Raw genomic sequence first — 24412 nt, 5'->3', positions numbered from 1 at the left:
AAGTCATGGTGGGGACGTCCTATAGAAACAGGGTGGTTTTATATAGCAACACCTCAGGTAAGTACTGTCATAGTTAACCCTTTGTGCAACAAGCGCATGCGTGAGGTATGTGAACAGAATAACTATTTTGCTGTAAAGTGAGTACCTTCGTAAACAAAAGGTCGCGAGGGCGTGGCCTGGAGCGTTGCAAGATGGCCGCATAAAGCTGTAGCTCCTCAAGAGAAACAAAATAAACTGCCATTCTTATAATTTTACCACAAGTTTTTTTTTATAGACGGTCAATTCATTAAGACTATTATATAGACTACACACCAATATCCTTTTTATAATTATCTGAACTGCATTCATGAAACAAGAGTTTGGCAATATGAAGGCCTAGTGGTCACAACCAACACCAGCGTGCAGTCTCAAAACGGCAGAAACCACTCAACCAAATCTACCAATACACTGAGGATATACTAGAATGCGTATATAACCACGGGAGAGATCTCGGGTGTGCAGGACCGGATTGGGCCAACGGGACTGGGGTGACCGTTGTGGTGAAGCCTATAACACACAAAGGTGGTCCGCAGGAACTCTGCTACCCCACAGGGGCACTGTGCCTAACAGCTCTGCAATTTACTTTGATCGCTAATTTGGCAACATAAACAGACTAGATTAGTCAGAAGACACCCCTCACCAAAATAAAATCGTACATATTCTCATTTATCTACCTGTTGACGTGCGTGGCTAGAAGAGAGGAGCGAGGTGGCCATTTTTTCCCAAGGGACCCGTGACGGTGCCGAAGTGGAGAGGGACTCTTCGTGGATGGTCGGGCCCATAGCTGAGCTGGGTAGCAGAGGTGGGTTCCCTCCGTGGATTGGAGGTGTAATCCGTGACTGGAGGAGACACAGAGGCACTGGCTTAAACTGACTCGGCCGGGCTCTGAAATAAAATGGCCACCATTGATATTTGAGCTGAGAGGAAAGTGGTGTACTCGGTGCTCTATCAGGCCTCTGTACAGGGCCACACACATTAATAAAACTTGGCCCTCAGATCTGTTCCCTGCCTCCCTGCCTACATCACACCATACAACACAGATACCTGCATAAATAAACGGACAGGTCCTGCGTGTCACCTCCCACCAGGTCTTCAACTGTAGTTTGTAAGTTGTATCTAGTTCATAGAAGTAGTTATAGATGTCTGGCTGCGCAATAGTCTCTTCAACTTGGTAGTCTGTAGCAATAATACTTTCTGCTGCTTTGCTATATCTGGAAATCAGGGAGACCAGACAGAAATCCTGACATGATGTCGGTGTAAAGTAGCAAGCTGGGAGAGGACGAGGTCAAAACAACCTCTAGTGTATTACTGGTAGTCAAAGAGGGTGCCCCCACTTCAGCTTAAAGTAGGTTGGGAGCAACTAATAGCCTGCTGGAAGCCACCAGCCACCACCCTAAGGCACGGTTAATGGCATACCAATTGGCCAATTTCTATGGCTTAAAAGGAATTATAGCACAAACGAGGAATTTGAAGCACAATCAACAAACGTGACCAAACTTTTTCTGGACAGAGGGTACAGTAGGAGGGTGATCAAACATGCCTACAAGAGAGCAAAATAGTCTACACGCATGGCCCTACTTACTGATAACACACCCAAACCTAGCGATGGAGTGGTACACTTTATTGGCACCTTTAATAAGCAATGGCACCAGGCGCGTGCAATCCTACAGAAGCACTGGCACATTCTCAAAGCTGATGTGCACATTAGTGAGGCATTACACTCTTGCCCCTCAATTGGGAGCCGGCAGGCAAGAAACCTCAGGGATATGCTTGTTCACAGCCACTTTAACGAGATACCAATTAGAACATGGTTGCCACCAAATCCAGAGGGCTGATTCAGGTGTCAAAGATGTAAAGCCTGTAAGTACATGCGGATAACAAACAATTCACCAACTGGGACCAATCCAAATCTTAAAAGATCCGCACATTTATATACTGCCTGAGCGTAGGAGTTGTGTGTGTGTCAAGATTTACATGGTCAAGACAAAACACCACCTAAAACAGCGGGTACTCTAGCACATTGGCACCATCCGCAACAAAGTGGATAAACCTCTAGCGAGGCATGTCAATATCTGCCACAATGGCGACCTGAATGTCATCCAATTTCTGGGCATAGAACAGTTCTCAAGTAGCCTGAGAGAGGCGACTGGGATGTTGCCCTCCTCCAGAAGGAGGCCAAGTGGATCTACACGCTTAGCACTCTTGCTCCCAGTGGGCTAAACAAAGGTTTTGTGTTCACCCCTTTCATCTAATACTTCACCTCAGTGTGATCAGATTATTCCTATGTCCACTTAGGCAATTTTGTCTCTCTACAGCGGACTATTCTTGTCCGTAGCCACTAACGATGGGGTCAAATATTCTCAATTCTGCTATATATCAGTATATAGGGTCACCACAATCCTACTATGACTATTACTTCTAGTGGTACCTATGTATCCACTTGGAACGCTAAAGTCACTTCAGCTCCAATAGAGATTAACCCTGGACTATACAGGAGTTATGATAATCACTTAATAATCAATTAACTGCAGGGTAAAAGAACAATGTTCTAAAATAGTGCTACAAATGGCCAGGGTTGATAGCAATATAAACAATCTTGATTGAAGAACGTTAATCAACGGTAGGTTTTAAACACAAGTGAGTGCTGGGGTATGCAGGTGGGCGTACATAAAAGACATGTATATATGGTCCTGGTGAGTGCTGTGAGCAGAGATATATAAACCCTACCACATCACTCCCAATGAGGACACAGTCTCAGACCGCCTGAAATCACCCGTATAGTACCTCCCAGTAATTGCAATAATGCAAAAAACTCACGTGAACCATGCCCGTTTTTCTCCTGGATGTGCGTGCTTCTGCTTGGTAAAGTAGATATTCTGGTAGCCACAGGATGCGGTAGTGCAGAGCACAGCGGAACAACAGGACTCCACAGGACAGCCGTGATGAAGAGTAAAAAGTTTTCTTTATTGACACGTCATGGTGCAGAAACGCGTAAGAGGAGGAGATCTTGCACCCATACCTGTCTGCACCATGACGTGTCAATAAAGAAAACTTTTTACTCTTCATCACTGCTGTCCTGTGGAGTCCTGTTGTTCCGCTGTGCTCTGCACTACCGCATCCTGTGGCTACCAGAATAATAATCAATTAATATCAGTAAGACTCGTCCCTTTCGCTCACAAATGAGGAAGTTGTATCACCCTTCCCTATCTGTCCTTTACACTATCCTGGGCATGATGAGTCGACATCCTAATCATTGTCACAGTTCAGTACCCATGGCATGTACACTTGTCAGTAGACCTTATTAGCCATTATACCACTTACTGTACCATGGATGTTTTCAATGAGTGCATTTGTTGCTAGCCGCGTATGATTATTAAGGTACTCACTTCACAAAAAAGGAGTTATTCTGTTCACACACCACACGCATGTGCTTGGCGCACAAAGGATTAACTATGACAATACTTAAGGAAAAAAGTAAACCGCGCAAAATCTCAGTGTAGTATATATAAAAATGTATTGAAATTTTCAGTCGGCGGGTGAGTTGTGCACGTACATTAAGGTAAGGATAAAAGAGCATGGCATGTTAGGGACATGATACCACAATTGCTTTGTCATAGTTTGCAAATGTACATAGATAAGAGCAAACATGGGTACTTGGATAATGAGTAGTTTATTGCATAATATTCTGAATGATCAAACAGGAGGGTCAAGAAGTGATTCTGCAAGGGGAGGGCCCAAGCAGGCTTTATATACACTTTTCATATTCATAGTCTAACATTGGTTAATAGGCAGATTATGATGACGTGACGCATACATTCGGTGATCACGCAGGCTTCTACCTATTCTAAGCCTATTATTTTAAAGGTCACTAAACATTAGCAAAACTGCTTAATAACAACTTAGTACAACAACAAAGTACATAAGGGTACATCAAAACGACAACAACAAAGTACGTTGGGGTCCGTCTTATCGCTATACTTCTGTGCAACAATAGAAACGTCTTATTCTTCTTATCAGTTATTGTTCTGGGCGTGGAGCAATAAGCACAGATTTCAAATCTACTGTCAGCGAAACTCATCCTTTCATACAAACACACATTCTTTCACACTGAACTGGATTCTGAGACATGACATGACAGACAAAATGGTTTATGAATACTGCTAATAATTTAATCTCCAGAGACCCCTCCAGTTCATTTCAACAATATGTTCATTTCAACATTATTAAATCATCTGCATCTACAGCAAAATCCCACTCGATCGTCCAATCCCATGGGCTGTACCGGATGGAGTGTCCAGGATCCCCTCTCCATGAACCACCGACTCCTGTTGTGAATGATATCGGTCCTGGTCTGTTGGGTTTCCCTCGGTGTGAGCGCTATTGCGTGGTCCCTCTACACTGATGGCAAAAGCCGATTGCACGTGCCAGAGCTTCGGTGGCTGCCGATGACGTCACAGGTTCTGTTGCTGGTAATTGCGACCCACTGTATCAATAGTCAAACGTCCTGTTTAGCCGTACACTCTGAATGCTGTAACAGCGTGTTCCTGGTACTGTATGTCCAAATAAATGTAAAGCTTACACTATATTTCGACAATTCCTGTGTTTCGTAGTCAACACTACTTCTTCAGTGAATCCCTGAAGAAGTGCTGTGTTGTTTCTATTTTTTGTCACTATGTGACAGTACTTACCTGAAGCGCCGCTATATAAACCGCCCTGTTTCTATGGGATGCCCCCTCCATTACTGGAATATTCTGCAATAGCCGAGTCAATCACCTGATCTCAACCCGATCGGGCATGCATTTCACTTGCTGAAGACAAAACTTAAGGCAGAAAGACCCACAAACAAACAACAACTGAAGACAGCTGCAGTAAAGGCCTGGCAATGCATCACAAAGGAGAAAACCCAGCGTTTGGTGATGTCCATGCGTTCCAGACTTGAAGCAGTCATTGCCTGCAAAGGAAAATAGGTAAAGTTTGCGTCGCACCACCAAAACAAAGCGAGATAGAGAGGGTAACTCGAAAATTAGTTTATTTGACCATAAAGGGGCAAAAAAAGGCCAACATGTTTTGCGCTGTAAGCACTTTATAAAGGTCCCTATTCATGTAACCATCAGCTCAAGGTATTGAATTGGTTGCATGCTGTCAAAGCCGGCTCAACCAATCAGATACCGGTTCCCACGCCCACTGAAACACCAACAATTTGCATAACACATTTCCAAAACTTTAAAAGACAAACGGGTTGCAAAATAGTTGCAGAATCACAATAATATAAAAAATTGGTTACATTTGTTGCATACACGTGTCTTCCTTGCAATAGTCAATGAAAAATAAAAACCATTCATGAAATTTGAGGATTATTGCTTCCAGCACATGACATAATTATAAAGATTAACAAAGCAACCCCTAGGATATTTCTATTCCACAAGTTCTAATCGAATTGTATGATTGAATGAGTCACTTAAGCCATCATACACCTTATACAGCCTAAATCAGACTAAAAAACAGAGTATCTGTATACAACGTCTATGGCATTTCAAACACAATAAGGATTTGAAGATACAAGGATTGGCAAACATAAATTCAGCCATGCAATTCATCAACACTATACACAAACAATAAAAAGATGAGTAGATATTACTCTTCACCTTGTTTGTATAATCAATTAAATTTACATAAAAATATATAATAAAATAGCAATATCAGTCTTAGAGGATGTTACTCTTGTAGAACATTGCAGAAGTTCCAATCCGTATTGAGACCTCGTGGGGATCTAGTACGTAATGTAAAGATCCAGAACATCTCTCTACGATCTAATTTATTTAATCTATTTCCATCTCTGATCCCTGGTGGGACATGTTCTATCCCCTTAATGGTCCAATTCTTGACCAGGCATGCTTTGGTACAGGATAATTCAAGTCACCTTTTTTTATTAAGTGAATGTGCTCCTGTATTCTTATTTTCAATAGTCTTGGTGTCCTGCTCACATACTGTTTTCCACAGCCACAGATAAGTATAACACACATTTTGTGTTGCAATTTATGAATTAATTGATCTTAAAACTTTTACCTATGACTGTGGAAACTAAGTTAAGCAGGTATAGCATATAAGAACATACATTGCAATGGTGACATGAAAATTAACCTTTCAAGTTTTGTACTACAGAAGATCCTTCTGATTGGAAGAGGCTTGGTGAGAGGCTGTTTGCTAGGGTTTGGGCATTCCTAAAAACTAATTGGGGACCTTCCTCAACCAGCGTTCGTATAGCTGGATTAAGCTCTAATTTTTCCAATATTTTTTTTTTTATATATATATATATACTATGGCCCTGATTTCATTTGCTTGCGTCACAAACAATGGAGATTCCCTTTCACCAGTTTAGTTGTTTTGGATCTCGCCAATGTAGATTTTCTATCAATTTGCTTTACATGTCTCAAAGCCTCATCCAAATCATATGGTGACGTAAGTCTAACATTTTGCTTCAGGTGTAAGAAACTGTTCTTACATCTGCTGCAACTCCAAAAAAAAAAAAAGAGCAGAGTGTCTAAACACACGTATCTCTACTTTGATCTATAGAAACCCCTTTGTTGTTTCTTGTTCTCTAACCACAAAGTATGTTCTCAAAAGCCTGCCTGTCAATCATTTCTCTGTCCTATTGTTCCTTTCTGCTATTACTTGCCATATATAATATAAATATATACTATAGCGCCCTTGTATTGTACTGCAGTGGCATCTCTGCTTAGACACCACATGAGACATTCCATCCAAAAGAAGTTAGTGCACCACATTTTCCTTGCAATAACCCATATTCATGCAGAGCCTTCTAGTTCCAAAGCACTTTACTGTGCAAACTGTACAGAGATGTTTAAAGCATAAAGCTTTTCTGTACTTGGTTCCTATAAAACATGTTTTAATGAAAGAGAGCTCTGGTCACTATGTGGTATTCCCACATTCAAGTTGTTCCAGTTATCCTATTGGGAATATCCAATGCATTCCTCTCGGATGCAGACAGAGGGCATTCTCTTTTCTTTCTAGCTACAACAAGCCGCTGTATTCTCAAAAAGTGACCATCATATGTTTTAAAAACGTGTACTCCATTCTGCGCAAATGAGGCCCTTAAAAAATGAGAATACTTTTATTAATATTAACTAGTTTATAGGCACAGGTAAATAAAATGCTTCTGGGTTACATCATACTGACCACCATATGAAAATGTAGTTGTAAAAATATGTATATATTGATGCATTAAGCTGGGGGCGGTCAAACTTTTTATGCTGCGCCCCCCTGCCTGCTCTGCCGGTCTCTTTCTCCCCCCCCCCCCTTACCTCGTGCGGCGTCAAATGACGCTGTGGAGTCGTGTGACGTCCCGTGACCCGCAGCGTCATTTGACACCACGTTACCATGGCAGCCGTGACGTCATTTGACGCCGCGTTGCCATGGTCACGCATCCAGAAGCCGTCTGAACCTCGGTAAGTAGAGGTTGCAGATGCCTCGTGCGGTCCCCAGGCATTTATTTGAAATGCCTTGGTGAAGATTGTGGGAGCTCTGCAACTGCCCACGTCCCTCCAGACAAATCTCCCACCCCCCTGGGGGGTTCCTCCCCCTCCCCGCCCCAGTTTGCACACCGCTGCATTAAGCTTTATTAAACAAAATTCTGATCAAAAAGTTCCGCTGCAGATTCACATAGGACCATACAGTCATACTAAACCATAAAACAATTTCTGACACTGGAAGATACCTTGGAACCCAGTGAGTTGAACTGCGCCAGAAGGTGCCTATGATATTTCTCCACTTTGTAAATATGCCCCATAATAACATCCTTGTGCATTGTAATAATGTTATTATTTTAGATTTAGGACTTTCCTTAACAAATGTTAATATATCTAGCCCCCTTCTGCCCATATGCTACACTTTACAAACCAAAGCATGGCCCTCTGCTACTGGAAAGATGTGCATGGTGAAATCCGAAAAGATTGCATACCCAAGAGCAGTGGTTCGCAAACTGGGGGGAGCGACCCCCAGGGGGGGCGGGAGATTTTGATGGGTCGGGGGCGTGGGCCGTTGCAGGGGCCCCGCGCTCTTCGCCACAGTATTTAATGCTGGGGGGTCGCATGAGGCTCCTGCAACGCTATACTTGCCAGGATTCAGGCCTCTGTGACACGTTGCCATGGCAATGTGGCGTCAAATGACGCCGCAGGGCCATGTGAAGTGGCGTCACACGTGTCAAACGATGCCGCGGGTGACGTCACGTGACCCCGAGCGTAATTTTGACGCAGCTTTTGAGGTAGGGAGGGGGGGTGCCATCACAGAGGCAGGGAATACAGTGGGGGCGCAGCTGGAAAAGTTTGCGCTCCCTTGCCCAAGAGCATATTTAATTTATATTTCGGAAGAGACAGTTTGTAGGCAGAAGGAGTGACAAGTTTTGATCTGCAGAACAAAAGATTAAAAACATTCTCTGACGGCAGCTTGGAAAGTAGCAAATCGGAAATAAAAATTCAGATGAAAGGGAAAAATAATCATACAGCTAATTAATGATTTGTTGCTGCCACATTAACATTTCAGAGGGAAACAAATAACAATAGGAATTTTAGGATGAAAATAAAAGGAGTGTGAATGATGCATGAAGCAGCACTTCCAGTACAGGGCCCTATTTTCTAAGGGCTGTAACTACCCAAAGCACAATAATGTCCTGAATATTAGATCATACAGTATAATAAAGTATGTCATGTTTGTTGCTCAGTGGGTTAATCAGAAGCTGTCTACTACCCTGAAACAACCAAATAAGTAAAATCCAGCACCAAGATAAGTATAAAATAATAAAGTTGCATGGAGGTTGAGGAACTGTACTGCATTTGTAATATTGCAGTTTATCCTTTTAGGCTGTAATCTAAGTCAGGGGAGCACAATCTTGTTTCCCTGTGCCCCCCTACTGGCTGCTCCCCTCTCTCGACGCCCCTCCCCCCCTTCCCTCATCTTGGCTCCATCGTCATGGCGCCAAGTTTCCATGGCGACGCATCTCCAAAAGCAAGGTAAGTGCAGTTTACAGAGGCCTTCGCTGCGTCCCCGGCACTTCATTTAACTTCAGGAAGTGCGCGGGGCCTCTGTCAACACCGTGCCCCCCGCAGACAATCTCATGCCCCCAGTTTGCACACCGCTGATCTAAGACATACTGTAGGAAATTGGGCTTATTCAATAGAGTGCGGTAGTGCCGATTTTGTCTTTGCCTTATGTCCCGTTGACTTGCATGCTGTAGGGCTGAATCGACACTTTCACACTTATTTCAATAATCCCCATTGTGTTGGTCGTGCAACAAGATTGGATTTTTTTTTTAATGGCCTGATGTATAAATCACAACATGAAGACATTGCTTGTTTTAATATTGTATTGTGTTTAAAATAATGTAACAATTATTATAAAGTAACAACCTCCCCCATTAGGTCCACCGCAAATGTTGACACCCGATTCCACTGACGTACCTACTCCTCTAAACATTTTTTGGAAGATATAAATGGTTGCCGTCTGAGTTGCCTTAATAGTACAGACCCACACAGGAACAAATTAAGTAATGGATATTATAGGTTTCCTAGGTTAAATACTAAATACTGATAAATAAAAAAAATTCAAACAAGAATTACCGGTCAAAAAAAAGTTTGAACGTTTTCATTTCGATTGGGAAGTGATTTTACCTCAATGATAATGTTATCATTTTATACATGTCTTTTCTTACAAAACAAACTGGAGACAGGACTGGTATTTAAAATGCAATACATCCAGTTTCAATGTTTAAAAAATAATTCCATGGCAATTAATTAGAAGATACTTTAAAAATAACTTACTATATCAACATTTTAGGTCCATGTGTTTTAAGCGGGGTTAAGCCATAAGACACTTTACAATGTTTTATTGCTTAATACTAATGAGTAAATACGTCCCTCTCCTCATTGAACATATCACTGGTACTTCATTGTACTCCTTGTCACGTGGGCCAATTGGAAGCCGGAACAGATGACATTGAAGCTTCCTATTGGCCTATCTGGCAGGCCTGGGTGACAGCAATGACTGACCACAGGGAGCGTGTTTTTACCCCTTTATCAAACACAAGAGAGCAACTTTCACATTGCCTATTTGAATTTTTATAATCCGTAATACAGGCATACCCCGCATTAACGTACGCAATGGGACCGGAGCATGTATGTAAAGCGAAAATGTACTTAAAGTGCAGCACTACCTTTTTTCCACTTATTGATGAATGTACTGTACTGCAATTGTCATATACGTGCATAACTGATGTAAATAACACATTTGTATCAGGCTCTATAGTCTCCCCACTTGCGCACAGCTTCGGTACAGGTAGGGAGCCGATATTGCTGTTCAGGACGTGCTGACAGGCGCATGCGTGAACTGCCGTTTGCCTATTGAGTGACATGTACTTACTCGCGAGTGTACTTAAAGTGAGTGTCCTGAAAGCGGGGTATGCCTGTATTATCCTGGCATAATTAAACACTTTTCTGATGTCCTGCATAATGGCAACTTAAAAAAATAATGCCATGCCCAATGGTGCCATTCATATTGATTAATTTCATTGCATGCACTCATACCCTTAGTATCTGAGCATTAAAGCAGCAGATTTACAGGATCAGACCTCCTTTTTGTTAGGAGGCAAAAAGTATGTGTAAGCATTCCAGTGGTTGAATATGTTAAATATGTACACAATGTAAAACGTGTTAACATATATTGATCACATATGCTATATAATGTCCCAGAGAAAACACATATATTTGTTAGACGATAATTAACTGCATATATTTTTTATTTTCCAAATGGTTAAAGATGTGTTTCACCCGCAGGCACAGTCCCACAAGTAAAATTACACCGTTGCCCCGCTCTTTCTCACACATACCTAATTCAAAACAATGGTCAATTCTCCCGCTAGTGCTTGGTGTATGAACATATGTAATGTTGTTCATGTTTCACATATGTTGCATATGTGAAAAATGTACAATAATTCTAAAGTGTTGACATATATACTGTATTGATCACATAATGCAGGGGTGAGCAAACTTTTTATGCCGAACCCCCCTTTTCATCCATAAAATTTCTCGCCCCCACCCCCTGCCTGATGTAATCAAAATCACATGGGGAAAAAAAAAACCCCTTTATTAAACGGTATACAATATAAATCCACATATGTTTAAATACTTACATATTTCAACAGCTCGCGCTTGCAAAATTAGGCAGCGTCCACGCTGCCGCTGAGAGCGGTGACATCACCAACTCTCCAAGCATGAGCACAGGGTTTCCTGCATAATTTTGCAAGCGTGGATCGGGGCCATTTGTGTGTGTGGCTGTTTGTGTGTGTATTGACTGCTGCTGAGCGCACATCAAAGTCAATTTTGTTTGTCTCGCTTGGGAGAGCGTACGTGCACAAAGGCAATCCTTTGGGGGGGCATTCATCCACCTCTTTGCTACCTCCCTTCCCTCTCCGCCCCCCCCCTTTTTTTTCTTCCTTCCACTCCATGCTTTTTGTCTTGCTATCCCCATTGTCATCCAAACTCCTACCTACAGTATTATTTATTTTTTCCTGTTTTAAATGTTGTGTTTTCACAGTTTTTTTTACATTATTTCTGTACATTCATAGTATGATTGATATAGTGGCAGCCTACCCTTTCACTTGCAGAGGATCGCAGCGAAGCAGGTTGCCAGCGGAGGAGAGCAGGAACACAGAGCTATTGCAGGGCAGATACCGAAGGAGGGGCGTTTAACTTCACCGTGCTCGGGCGTGCTCCTCCCCGTACCTCCGAAGCCCCTGCGCGTGCGCTCACACACCATCACGTTGCCGCCACCTGCACTATCCTGTTCAGCCACCCGCACACATCTTTGGCTGCCCGCCCGTGCACATCTTGGCCGACCCTCGCGCACAGCGTCTGCCGGCCACCGCGCACCCAGTTTTCGTCGCATGCCGCCTGCGCCCCCCTAAATAATCTTGCGCCTCATTGCCCCCCCCAGTTTGCACACCACTGCATTACAAGACACACTCAATCAATCACCACGTACACACACTCACCACATACACTCAATCAATCACTACACACACACACACACACACACACACACACACACACACACACACACACACACACACCAAATACACTCAATCAATCTCCACACACACACACTCAATCCCCCCCCCACACACACACACCACACACTCAATCCCCACACACTCACACACTCAATCCCCACACACACACACACATTCCCCCCCACACACACACGATCCCCCCTCCCCCACACACACACAAACTCAATCCCCACACACACTCAAATACACACACACACACACACTTTCTCCTGGGGGGGCGACATGCTCCGATCCCCCAACCCCCCCATGCTGCTGAAAACTGGTGCGGGAAGCAGACAGGAAGAGAAGGAGGGGCTGTCTGTGTGCAGAGAGAAGCTCCGCCCCCTCTGCAAGACACAGACACATAGAAGCAGCAGCACGGAGCTTCTGGCCGCCCGTGCACAGCTCTGCACGCCCCCAGGTTTCCCTGCAAGCAGCCCGCGCCCTCCCTACATAATCTTGCGTCCCCCCCAAGGGGGCGCGCCCCACAGTTTGCGCACCGCTAACATAATGTATGCTACATGATTCTTTGTGTCCAAGAGAGAAAACATATTTTTATATGATAATTTCTGAACTACTACACGCCAACAGTGGTAATAACATTGGTTACATCTGTATATTTCCTAAATGCTTTCATTGGGCAGAGAGAGATATGGACACCAGTATGTCCAATGAATTAAGCTATAACTAAAACTCCTTGTGAGGAGTGCATTGGGATGGATATCCATCTCTACGCTTCCCGAAGGCACTTAAATTAAGTGCCGGGGGAGCTGCAGGGCTTCTGTAAACCTAACTTACCTTGGCTCCGGTGGCTTCTGACACGTGTCGCCATGGCAACACGGTGTCAAATGACGCAGCGAGGTCATGTGACGTCACGTTTCTATGGCAACATGACGTGATGACGCTGGCGGGGGCGGCGCGGAGGTGAGGGGACCGCCGGCAGGGGGGCGCAGGGAAAAAGTTTGCGCCTCCCTGGAGTAGATGGTATACAGTGGTATACAGTGTTGACACCCTTGCACACACAACCCCAAGTATGATGATGCGGCATGATATTTAAGTTAGGGATGAGTGAATTGAGTGTGTTTTCTCCATGCTGTAGAATTCTTCTTGAATTGCTGAATTGTGTGGTTTACAAATTGTTCGGTATGCTTATATCCTTAATTATTACTCTCTCCCATCTCAGTAGTCCTTTCCTGTCTTGACAGTCTATTGGAAGTGAAGGCATCATGCGATGGTCATACTCTTGAGTACTTCAACTAACGTATACATTAGAATTCTAGCGTTTAAAGCCCTAATTAATATGCTAAGAATTTGCTTCTCCACAGTAGTGAAGCCTCAGTTCCATAGAAGTGAATGGAACTCTGAGGCTTCCCAGTCATGGAGTAGTGATTTCTCAGCGTATTGAATAAGAGTTAAAGGTTTTTTTCCCGATAAGCTACAGTACAAAGTGGACGATTGTGGGAGGCTTTCAGAGTTTATAGAATTGTCCCCTAAGGGGCTATCAATTACATTAGATTACATAGATTGTAAGCTCTACGGGGCAGGGACCTGTGCCTGCAAAATGTCTCTGTAAAGCGCTACGAAAAACAAGCAGCGAACATGCTAAAAAAAACATGCTAAAAAAAAAAAAACTGACGGTACCTGTTCTCTTGTAAGATAACATACTGTGCTAACAGTTATACATCTACTTTATTCCTCTTTATTTCCCTGTTCTGAGGCTGATAGCATTCCTCAGTGCAAGATTGCAACATTGTTACTCCCTTGTTGGCTTCTCAGCCAGTTATCTTAGCAACGCCCCTTTTACACAGTTATCTTAGCAACGCCCCTTTTACACAGTAAGTTGGGATGCCCCCTCCTCCCCCTGCTAGTTGGCACAGCCTGATTCGATTTCCTGCTTGCTCAGGCTAGCATGGATTTTTTTGAGCCAAATGCCATTTTGATATGTCACCTTAATCATCTCCTCTGGTAAAGTTATTGTAATTTACCTATCCCTGATACTAAGCTATCCCTATACCTTTGCATTATCCCCTTTTCTCCCCATTGTTCCCATGCCACAGTGTTAACTCCAGTATCTTTTCCCCTTTTTGTTTGTATTGTTGAGTCCAATAAACACTTCAGCAATTAAGAAGCTTCCACTTGCATAGTATATGGGATTGAGTTGAGCTGCCCTACTCACTTGCCACAATGAGCTTGGGACGGAACAACCACAGTATATCCCCAGTGTATCCCCATTAAAAGGCTAATGAGTCTTCAATGCACAATTAGACATCATAACAAATCACAGTGCCTATTAAATGGGAGTTTTCATGCGATAGTCTCCTGGTCGGCATTATCACAGTCAAATGAGTAAGCCTTTTCATTGCATTATTAGACCGGTTAAAGCAGAAACAATGGAATTATTGAAAATTCAAACTATACATGGTGAACCTACAATGGAGAACTTGTTACACCGTGACAACTTTACCGTACTTGATTAAGGCAATAACTTTGAAGACAGTGGCTAGAAGCAGAAAGACGTATAGATATATTTTTCCTTCCACATCAAGCAGCGAATTCAGAGCTTTGCTACGTTTGTGATTAAAATTCGACTCCATGGCCGCCCTTCAGTCCTTAGGCCAAATGACAAGAGTTATGCTCTTTATTCATTCCACATCTGCACTGTGGTTCTTAAACTCAGCCTGGGGGAAGATAATGTGTAAATGCTTTTCTGAGGTGAGTAATGGGGAGACATTTAAAAAAAGGGGGAAAAATGTGTAGTGCTGTAAAGATCAATATTGTTTCTATTAACTGTTAGGTTATCAGACAAGAATATGATAATTTCTTTTAACAGTTTATATGGTGCTTTCTGTGTTAAAATGTTGCTAGGCACGTCATACTTAAGTGAATTGGAGGCTGTGGTGTTAGCTACTGGTAAATGAGCTATTGACAAAGTATAGTTTAGTGGCAACCTTACATTTTTCTATGGGTTGCAAGTCTGAAGGAAACCAGGATGTTCTTTCATACAGCATGCTGTCATTTGTAAAACCGATCAAATAATGTTCTTTGCTGTTGGAGGCTTCTGTGACACATTTTCTAGGTTTCCGGAGGGGCCTGTAGGTAATATTTGGACAAAATTAAGGGTGTTCAAAGTAAACATGTCAGTTGAACTACAGTACTGTGGAGAAATGCAATATTCCACCTATCGAAATTGGTAGCTGAATGAGCTCAATCATGAACCTGGTTAATTGTGACCAATTAGAACCTTCTAAATACAGGTATTGTGCAAAAGGCATGAAATAAGAGGATTCTGGAACATGGCAGTGTACAACCCTTTGATTTGTTGATATCATGACATTACTGGGAATAAAGAAACGGACTAATTTATTTTATTCTAACTGCTAATAAGTAAACCAAGGGCATCTTGTCAGGTAAGATTTACTTTTAGTTGCACCATGTATTTTTCCACCCTCTGTACCCATGAACACTAGTTCCAGTAGGAATTCTACAGTGCAATATTTTTGCAGTGGCTCTATTTATTTAAACATACATAATGTGCACCAAGAAACAGGGGAAATTGCATTGTCTTTGATCTTCCAACATATTAGAGTACAGTACTGGCAACTAAATCTGTAATAATATTTTTGTCTCATCTTAATGATTCTGCAGCAGTCTGGCTAACCTACATGTACACCTTGGTTAGGGTGGACACCCATGTTGTTTATTGATCGAGTTCTTGAGAGAGAGAGGGTTGGGTGTTCCTTGCAATGCATCTGATCTCAGACACGCTATTAGTGATGGTTGGGGTTTCTCAGAATTTCACTTAGGATACCTTACTCAAAAAAAGTTTGGAAACTACTGCTTTAGAACCTTGCTTATTGATAATAATGTATCTTTGTAGAACCAGAAACTTGGTGTAACCTCACTAATTTAAGGGGCCTGATGTTCAACTCGACTTGCATTTATATCTTTTTTTGCATCATTTTGTGGCTTTTTTTGGCCCACAGATTGTGTGTGTTTGTGTTTTCCACACTGTTCATCCATGAATTAACATTACCAATGTGGAATAGAGTGATTTCTGGGTTTTTTTCCCTCCCCACTAACCCTTTTTCACATTTGTCTCCAGGTTGTTAGTTTTAACGAACTGCTCGAGTAATTTTTAAATGTCGTTCTTGTTTCATAGAGGTCGTTTCTGTGATGGAAATGGTAGTAAATCTTGTTTCTTAGAGTGCATCTGTTTACAGGCATACCCCACATTAACGTACGCAATGGGACCGGAGCATGTATGTAAAGCGAAAATGTACTTAAAGTGAAGCACTACATTTTTCCACTTATCGATGCATGTACTGTACTGCAAACGTCATACACGTGCATAACTGATGTAAATAACGCATTTGTAACAGGCTCTTTAGTCTCCCGCTTGCACACAGCTTCGGTACAGGTAGGGAGCCACTATTGCTGTTCAGGACGTGCTAATAGGCGCATGCGTGAGCTGCCGTTTGCCTATTGGGCGATATGTACTTACTCGCGAGTGTACTTAAAGTGAGTGTCCTTAAAGTGGGGTATGCCTGTATAAGAGTCTTGGTTTCTTAGTGTTCTATTAGAAACTTTTTTCAAATACATCATTGTAGAAAAGAAGACTACTGTACACGTAAAGCTCCTGTGTCTAGAAGGGACTTTTAAAATTACTGTTGGAGTGTAATAGGGCAGAATATATTTTTAAAAAATCAATGTATGAATGTCCAAAATAAAATGCCAGTTTGATTGCAAAATACTGCAGTGATGAATAACTTTAAAAGTCATATTCATAGTTAAACCCCCTAACATTCAGATCGGTTTCACCTGCTGAAAAGGGGTTAAGGAAACTAATAAACCTAATCTGCATTTAGGGAATTGGTAATCTATTAATTTGCTAATCTGTTTGCAATTTAGAGAGGTCAAGGGATTATTAGTCTGTAATGAGATTAGGATGTTTGCATTGATGGTGACATTGCATAACCATACCCATAAACTAGTTAGTACTGCCTTCATGCAATTGCACCTCATATCAGGTGGGGAAACCTCTGCTGCTGTTCTCGCCACGTTGCGTTTCTATTTTTATGTATGTTTGTTTGTAGTTAATTTGCCTGTATTAGTGACCTATCTATATTTTGATTTAGACTCACCGTCAATAACTTGAGAATTCATTTTAGTAGGGCCTTATGCAAAGCATCAGCCTATTTTAATGTCCTATTCCAGATCACTTCTTGATTTGGATATAAGAAGCTGAATTTGTTCAGCTGTGCTCTAGCTTTAGTTCCTTAGTTAAGCCCATATAATTAGTGCACATAGAAATAACTTTACATATGCTTGGCATCAAGCCATTAATTGGTAACACACCTGGCTCTATTTACTTTAGGCAAACATACCAGTGTGACTGACAACGAGATAGGTAACCACATTGGTGCCGTATTTAATGCGAGAAAATTTAAAATACATGAAAAGAATACAAATATACTATGGGTCTGTGAATCAATGCAGAGAAAAGTATTTTTGGCATATTGCTTCATTCTTTGAAGCCGAGTTGCATCATCTCATTGTAACCCCTCCTCCTCCTTGTGTTGGTTAATAATGTAATCTAAGGCTACGCTTATAGCGACGGCGACGTCAGGCATGCAGTCGCTGGAATAATCAAATTGAGATGACTTCCAGCGATTGCGACCAAGCCATCGCTCTGTTGGCGGCAATGCATTTGTTTTGACGCAGCGCAGTCAAAGGAGTTAATAGTAAGCAGTGGGTGATAGGCTCCACCCTGTGATGCACATGGAATTAAGTGATAGGGGATATGAGAGTCAGAGGAACTGTTCTGGAAGGTTAGGTTCCAGAAGAAGAGAGGAGGAGTCTCGGGGAGTAGAGGCTGGGAGAAAGTCCCCCTAGTAAAGAAGAGATTACCCTCCCCCCCCTGTTTGTTGTAATTTAGTTAGGGACAGTGCCCTAACAGTTAGGATCCCTACAACAATGCACAGAAGATATATGCAGGTCCCAGAAAGGGAATGCAGATTTGGCAAGTGGAGCTCAATATACATAGTTAATAGCCCCTGTGGAAGTCGCAGTTTTCTGCAAGAGAACGGAGGGTGATGATGATCTCCCCAGTACAGGACAGGATCTCAGAAAGGCCCAAAATAGAATTATCACATGGATAGAGCTAAGCAAGCACAAGGGGACCTAGTCCAATACAGGTAGTCCTATCAGTAACAAGTATGCACCTCCCAGGAGTGTTACCAAAAGCCACCCAGGGAGGAACTATGTATTAAGTGATAAAAGTATGGATGAAACCGGGTACAGCCATATCAATCTTATTGTAAATGTGGATGCAGTGTTCCGAAGCCTTGTAACAGAAAGATTGACGTTGTACTATAAAAACTTCTGCCGCCCATCTTTTCCATCGCCCAGCTAACCACATCCAGCACTATGAGACAAGGTAAATTGATGCCTATATTATACATACATCGACACCGATATAATGTCCCTAGGAAGCTGGTAAGGGAGGATTACATCATCATTATTATTATTATCATGCTAACATATTCCGTTGCACAGTACAATAGTGTTGGAGGACGAAAGACAATAAAATATCAAACATTAACATACATTGTTACAGTAGATAAGGAGAACCCTGCCCCAAGGATAATACATCCTATAAAAAAGGGTAAGTGGAAACATAAAGTACAAGGGGATTAGCAGGTTGGTGTGTTTCTGATAGCTGCTTGTTGATTATGGGAGTTGGCGTTTTCTTGCATGTGGTGCAGAATGTTACACCACTTCACTTTGCGTAAATGAGAGCGGATTGATACACACAATGAGGCAGGGTTTGATACATCTCATTATAATATTGCACTAAAATTCGAAAAATTGGAGCAACGTACTTGGATGCACAGGCGCAGGATGAAAATCCCTCAGTTTTGCTACAAAAATGCATTGATATGTATGTATGTACTGATGTAGCGAGACTTAATGTTTCTGCTGAATCCTCACCGCTGCTTTCTCTGGGGGGGAACGAACGTCCTACAGGCAGATGCTGATTCATCCCGCTGCTCTAGGGACAGTAAAGGAGGCTACATCTGTACACCCCTATAATTATTTATTTTTTAAACCAACAAATGTTCTTCAATATAGAGACTTTCTCATCGCAGAGATCTTCTTGAGGACCTGTAAAAGGTATCATGCTATGTCTTTTGGGTTACAATTATTGCCTTTTTAATTTGTCATATGTGCAATTGTAATGTTCTGTCTGCATTTATGACTAAGAACAAAAAAGTATCATACACAAAATGTACACATTACATGTCAAATACATTGATAGTGATATACAGTGTGTGTGTGTGTGTGTGTGTGTGTGTGTGTGTACACACACAACTTCAATTTAGGAGCTAATAAATTCACTTTTTTTTTTAAATAGGAGTGTCTGTTTTATTATTATTTTTTTTCTTTTTGTGTGTACTCTCCCCCTGATGATATAGACCAGGGGTGGGCAACCTATTTTTCAATGTAGCCACAGGTGTGGCGAATTAGAAGTGAAAATAGCCACACCATGTAAAAATGTAGGTATTATGTTGCGCATGCGAAAATTTTAAACACACGGTTTGAAAAAGTTTATAAATTCTCAGACCATAACCCCCCTCAAGCTCCCTCACCCCCCTCCTCTCACCCCCTCATGCCACCACCACTATCTTCCTCCTCATCTCATTTCCCCCTTCATCATCTGCCCCAGCACCCTTAATCATCTGCCCCAGCACCCTTCATCATCTGCCCCAGCACCCTTCATCATCTGCCCCAGCACCATTCATCATCTGCCCCAGCACCATTAATCATCTCCCCCAGCAGCCCCCTCATCAGGCGGCAGCAGCAGCCCTCTACACCCCGCCCCAGGCATCAGCCCCCACCCCTCCCCCATCCCAGGCATCAGCCCCTGTCCCCCGCATCAGGCATCAGCCCCTGTCCCCCGCATCAGGCATCAGCCCCCGTCCCCCGCATCAGCCCCGTCTCCTAACCAGATCGCGGCGGCTGAGAAAGAAAGGGAAGGAAGTGGTGGTGGCAGGCCTGGCCAGGGGAGTGGATGGGGAGGAGCGTGTCAGCGCATCAACTTCTGGTGCTGGAGGGGAGGAAGCGCGTCACACAACTTAAGCGGGCTGGGAGGAAGGGGAGCGTGCCACACAGCCGGAGCGCGCTCCTTCCCTACCAAGTAAGGCAGGCCTGCACAACTCGTAAAGCGAGAAGGGCCGAACTGCTCCAAGAAAAAAAATTTGGGCCGCGCGGGAAAAATAATAATAATCATCATCATCATCATCATCTCTCCTCCAGCACCTCTCATCATCATCCTCATATATCTCCCCCAGCACCCCTCACTATCAACCTTTGCGATACTCCCCCACCTATCTCTCATACACCCATCTCTCCCCCTCACCCACCCACATAATTCTCCCTCTCCACATCAAACACACAATACCCCCCTGCACACCACACACATCCCACCCCACTGCACCTCACATCCTTCTCCCCCCGTGCACCTCACATCACTCACCCCCCCTGCACCTCACATCACTCACCTCCCCTGCACCTCACAAAACTCACCCCCCTTCACCTCACATCACTCACCCCCCCTGCACCTCACATCATTCTCCCCCCTGCACCTCACATCATTCTCCCCCTGCACCTCACATCATTCTCCCCCTGCACCTCACATCACTCTCCCTCCCTGCACCTCACATCACCCCCCCTACCTCCAATGACCCCCCGCACCTCCAATGACCCCCCTGCACCTCCAATGACCCCCCTCTTCACCTCCAATGACCCCCCCGCACCCTCAATGACCCCCCCTCTGCACCCCCAATGACCCCCCCTCTGCACCCCCAATGACCCCCCCTCTGCACCTCCAATGACCCCCCTCTGCACCTCCAATGACCCCCCCCTCTGCACTTCCAATGACCTCCCCTCTGCACCTCCAGTGACCCCCTCTCTGCACCTCCAATGACCCCCTCCCCTCTGCACCTCCAATGACACCCCCTCCCTCTCTACCTCGGTTTGCTCGGAGGAGGCGGCAGAGAAGGCAGGACTGCACGCGCGCGCTCTAGCAGGCACGGAAGTGCCTCAATGCTAGAGCGCTCTGCTGCCTGCAGTTCTCTGAGCGGGCTGATCGGGGAGGGGGGAGAGCGGGCTGATCGGGGAGGGGGGAGAGCGTGAGCAGGGAGGGGGGAGAGCATGAGCGGGCTGATCGGGGAGGGGGGAGAGCGTGGGGGAACGGGAGCGAACTCGAGAGGGAGAGCGAAAAGCCGCCGCGGGCTGCACAGTGAGTGCAGAAGTCCCGGCGGCCCTTCTATTGTGGTTACTCAATTCGCCACACTTTGACTCCCAATTCGCCACAAGTGGCGAATGGCGAAAGGGTTGCCCATTCCTGGATATAGACCATTCAGTTTTGGTACTGCAATGGTTGCCAAACTATAATTGTATCCTGTTCTACAAGTATGATATTTCTTCACATAAGTCATCCCACATATGTATGTATATCTTTATATAGCGCCATTCATGTACATAGCACTTCACAGCAGTAATACATGTCACAATCCATATAAATAACAAATAATATAAATAACACATAATCGAAAGTTGTGCTTCAGACATAAAAGTGACATTTAGGAAAATGAGTCCCTGGCTCGAAGAGCTCACAATCTAATTGGTAAATTGGAATAACATGGCAGCCAAGGGAATAGTTCCTACAGCACAGAGGGACTCGGGATGCTCGGATACAAAGAGATTGGGGGTAGGAGACTCCATTATTAAGAAGGTAGATAGGGCAATCTGTTGCCGTGACCACATGAACCGAACGGTTTGTTGCCTCTCGGGTGCTCGTGTTCGGCACATTGCGGATCGGGTAGACAGATTGTTGGGAGGGCCTGGGATTGACCCAGCGGTCTTGGTACATGTTGGCACCAATGACAAATTGGAGAAAGATGGAGGGTCCTAAAAAATTATTTCAGGATGTAGGCCAAAAGCTTAAGGCAAGGCCCTCCAAGGTAGTATTTTCTGAAATACTACCAGTCCCATGTGCTACCGCAGGGAGACAGTCAGAGATTAGGGAGGTTAATGCATGGCTAAAAAGTGGTGTAGGAAGGAGGGTTTGGGGGTTTTAGAGCACTGGGACTCCTTTTCTGAGAGGTGCCATCTTTATTCTAGGGACGGATTGCACCTCAGTGAAGAGGGATCTTCTGTGCTAGTCGGGAGAATGTTAAAAATGTTGGAGGAGATTTTAAACTAGGATGGAGGGGGGAGGGGAATGATACATAACAAACTAAATAGAATAGAATAGAAGAGGAGTCCAGGTGTTATGGAGGTAGAATGGGGGCAAGTGCAAGTTTGACAAGCAGTGAGACACCCATAGTAAATACAGATAATACTAGAAAACTTCTAAAGACTAAACCAATTTGGCGCAGAAAGGAAGACGAAGATAATAGTACAGGCTGAAATTTTTTTTAAATGGAGCTTGAAGAAATAGGGAGCAGTTTGATATCATAGGGATTACTGAAACATGGTGAGCAGTACAAAGGACTCGGGCCATCCCTTAAGGTTGGAGGAAAGGAGATTTCACCAGCAACAAAAGAAAGGGTTCTTTACAGTAAGGGCAGTTAAAATGTGGAATTCATTACATTATTACATAGACTGTGATGGCAGATACAATAGATTTGTTAAAAAAAATGTTGGACATCTTTTTAGAAAGGAAAGGTATACAGGGATATACCAAATAAGTAAACATTGGAAGGATGTTGATCCAGGGATTAATCCGATTGCCGATTCTTGGGAGTCAGGAAGGAATTTATTTTTCCCCCTATGAGATATCATTGGATGATATGACACTGGGTTTTTTGTTTGCCTTCCTCTGGATCAATAAGTAAGTACAGTATAGATATAGGATAAAGTATCTGTTGTCCAAATTTAACAAAGGTTGAACTTGATGGACGTATGTCTTTTTTCAACCTCATCTACTATGTAACATACTGAGACAGTAGGAGGCGTTCTGGTAAGTGTGTCTGCAAGTTGCCAAAGTCAATGTATGAAGTGTATGTGTATAGTATCGGCCACAGAGCTACTCATATGCTTCGATAAGGAGGTGTGCTTTAAGGTCGATCTTAAAGGTGGATAGAGAGGGTGCTAGTCGGATATTGAGGGGAAGGGCACTCCAGAGGTGTGAGTGAGAAGGGTTTAAGATGGGAGAGGGCTTTTGACACACAAGGGGTAGAGAGAAGACATCCTTGAGCAGAACAAGAGTATTCATTCCAGTATTACACCCAGATGAGACTGGCAGGCAAGATTGGTTTTTCAACAGTGTAATTTTCACTTTAATATCACACTCTAATTTTGTTTTTCACTCTCTAGATTTTATGGTGTCAATATAATTTTTTTTTCAAGCTATCTTGTAAACTATTGTTACCCTGTCCAAACAGCATACAGACAGATGAAGGGGATCATTCTATACCCGCCGAAGAGGCCGATCAAGTAGTTTTCAGACAAAATTACCCATTGATGTATATGGGAAATTGCGGCCTGAAATTGCCTGATCTGCCCCTTCGGTGGATATAAAAAATCATCTGGGACTAATACAGGCATAATACTTGATGTGAAAGCCTCATTTGAAACCGTGCTATGAACAGAAGTCAAATAGCATGTCCATGTGATAAGTACCCTTATCAGCACTATCGCAGATTACAGAATAACCCAAAAGAACAAAATAGAGTGCAATATGGTGTGGTAGATATTTAAAAATGTATTTTTTGTTTTTGTGGCTGTTTATAGCACTGTCAAACCATGCATTCAATCAAGGGTTAAGTCTGCAACAGGTCGGGGCTTGTTTGCTTTAGAATTACTGTATACAGCCTGAATTTCTTAAAAGTCTGACCTTTAATGATGTGTTCCTCAATTGCCCAACAGTCCAGTTGTTGTTGAATGAATTGGATTGGTTAGAGTTATGACATGGTTATACAATATGAGCTAAGGATAAACTATCACCTACTTTACATCTGGGGCTTGCAGTCCTTTTCATTTGCTAGTAGTATTGTATAGGTACCGGTCCAAGTAAGCCGGGCTGCCTGCCAACTGAGCTCTGGTCTACCAACAAATTACCCTGAGATACGGTATTAATGTCTTCTGGTCGTGTTACAACTGGCAAGTGAGAGGTAAAAAAAACTCTTGTCCCTGCTGTGTCCCAGCACATTTTCCCATTCACTACCATTTATTGTTTTGTTCCTGCCA

The 24412-nt window shown here is 43.3% G+C and overlaps 1 protein-coding gene across 2 annotated transcripts in view; it reads left to right on the top strand.

The window, feature by feature from the left end:
* DAP (death associated protein) overlaps positions 1-24412 on the top strand; it is a 63661-nt gene that overhangs the window by 14206 nt on the left and 25043 nt on the right. The window lies entirely within an intron of this gene.

This window comes from Ascaphus truei, chromosome 2, assembly GCF_040206685.1.
Source record: "Ascaphus truei isolate aAscTru1 chromosome 2, aAscTru1.hap1, whole genome shotgun sequence".
In the NCBI taxonomy this organism is placed as follows: domain Eukaryota; kingdom Metazoa; phylum Chordata; class Amphibia; order Anura; family Ascaphidae; genus Ascaphus; species Ascaphus truei.
Note: the sequence above shows the minus strand (reverse complement) of the source record. Positions and strands in the feature narration are given on the sequence as shown.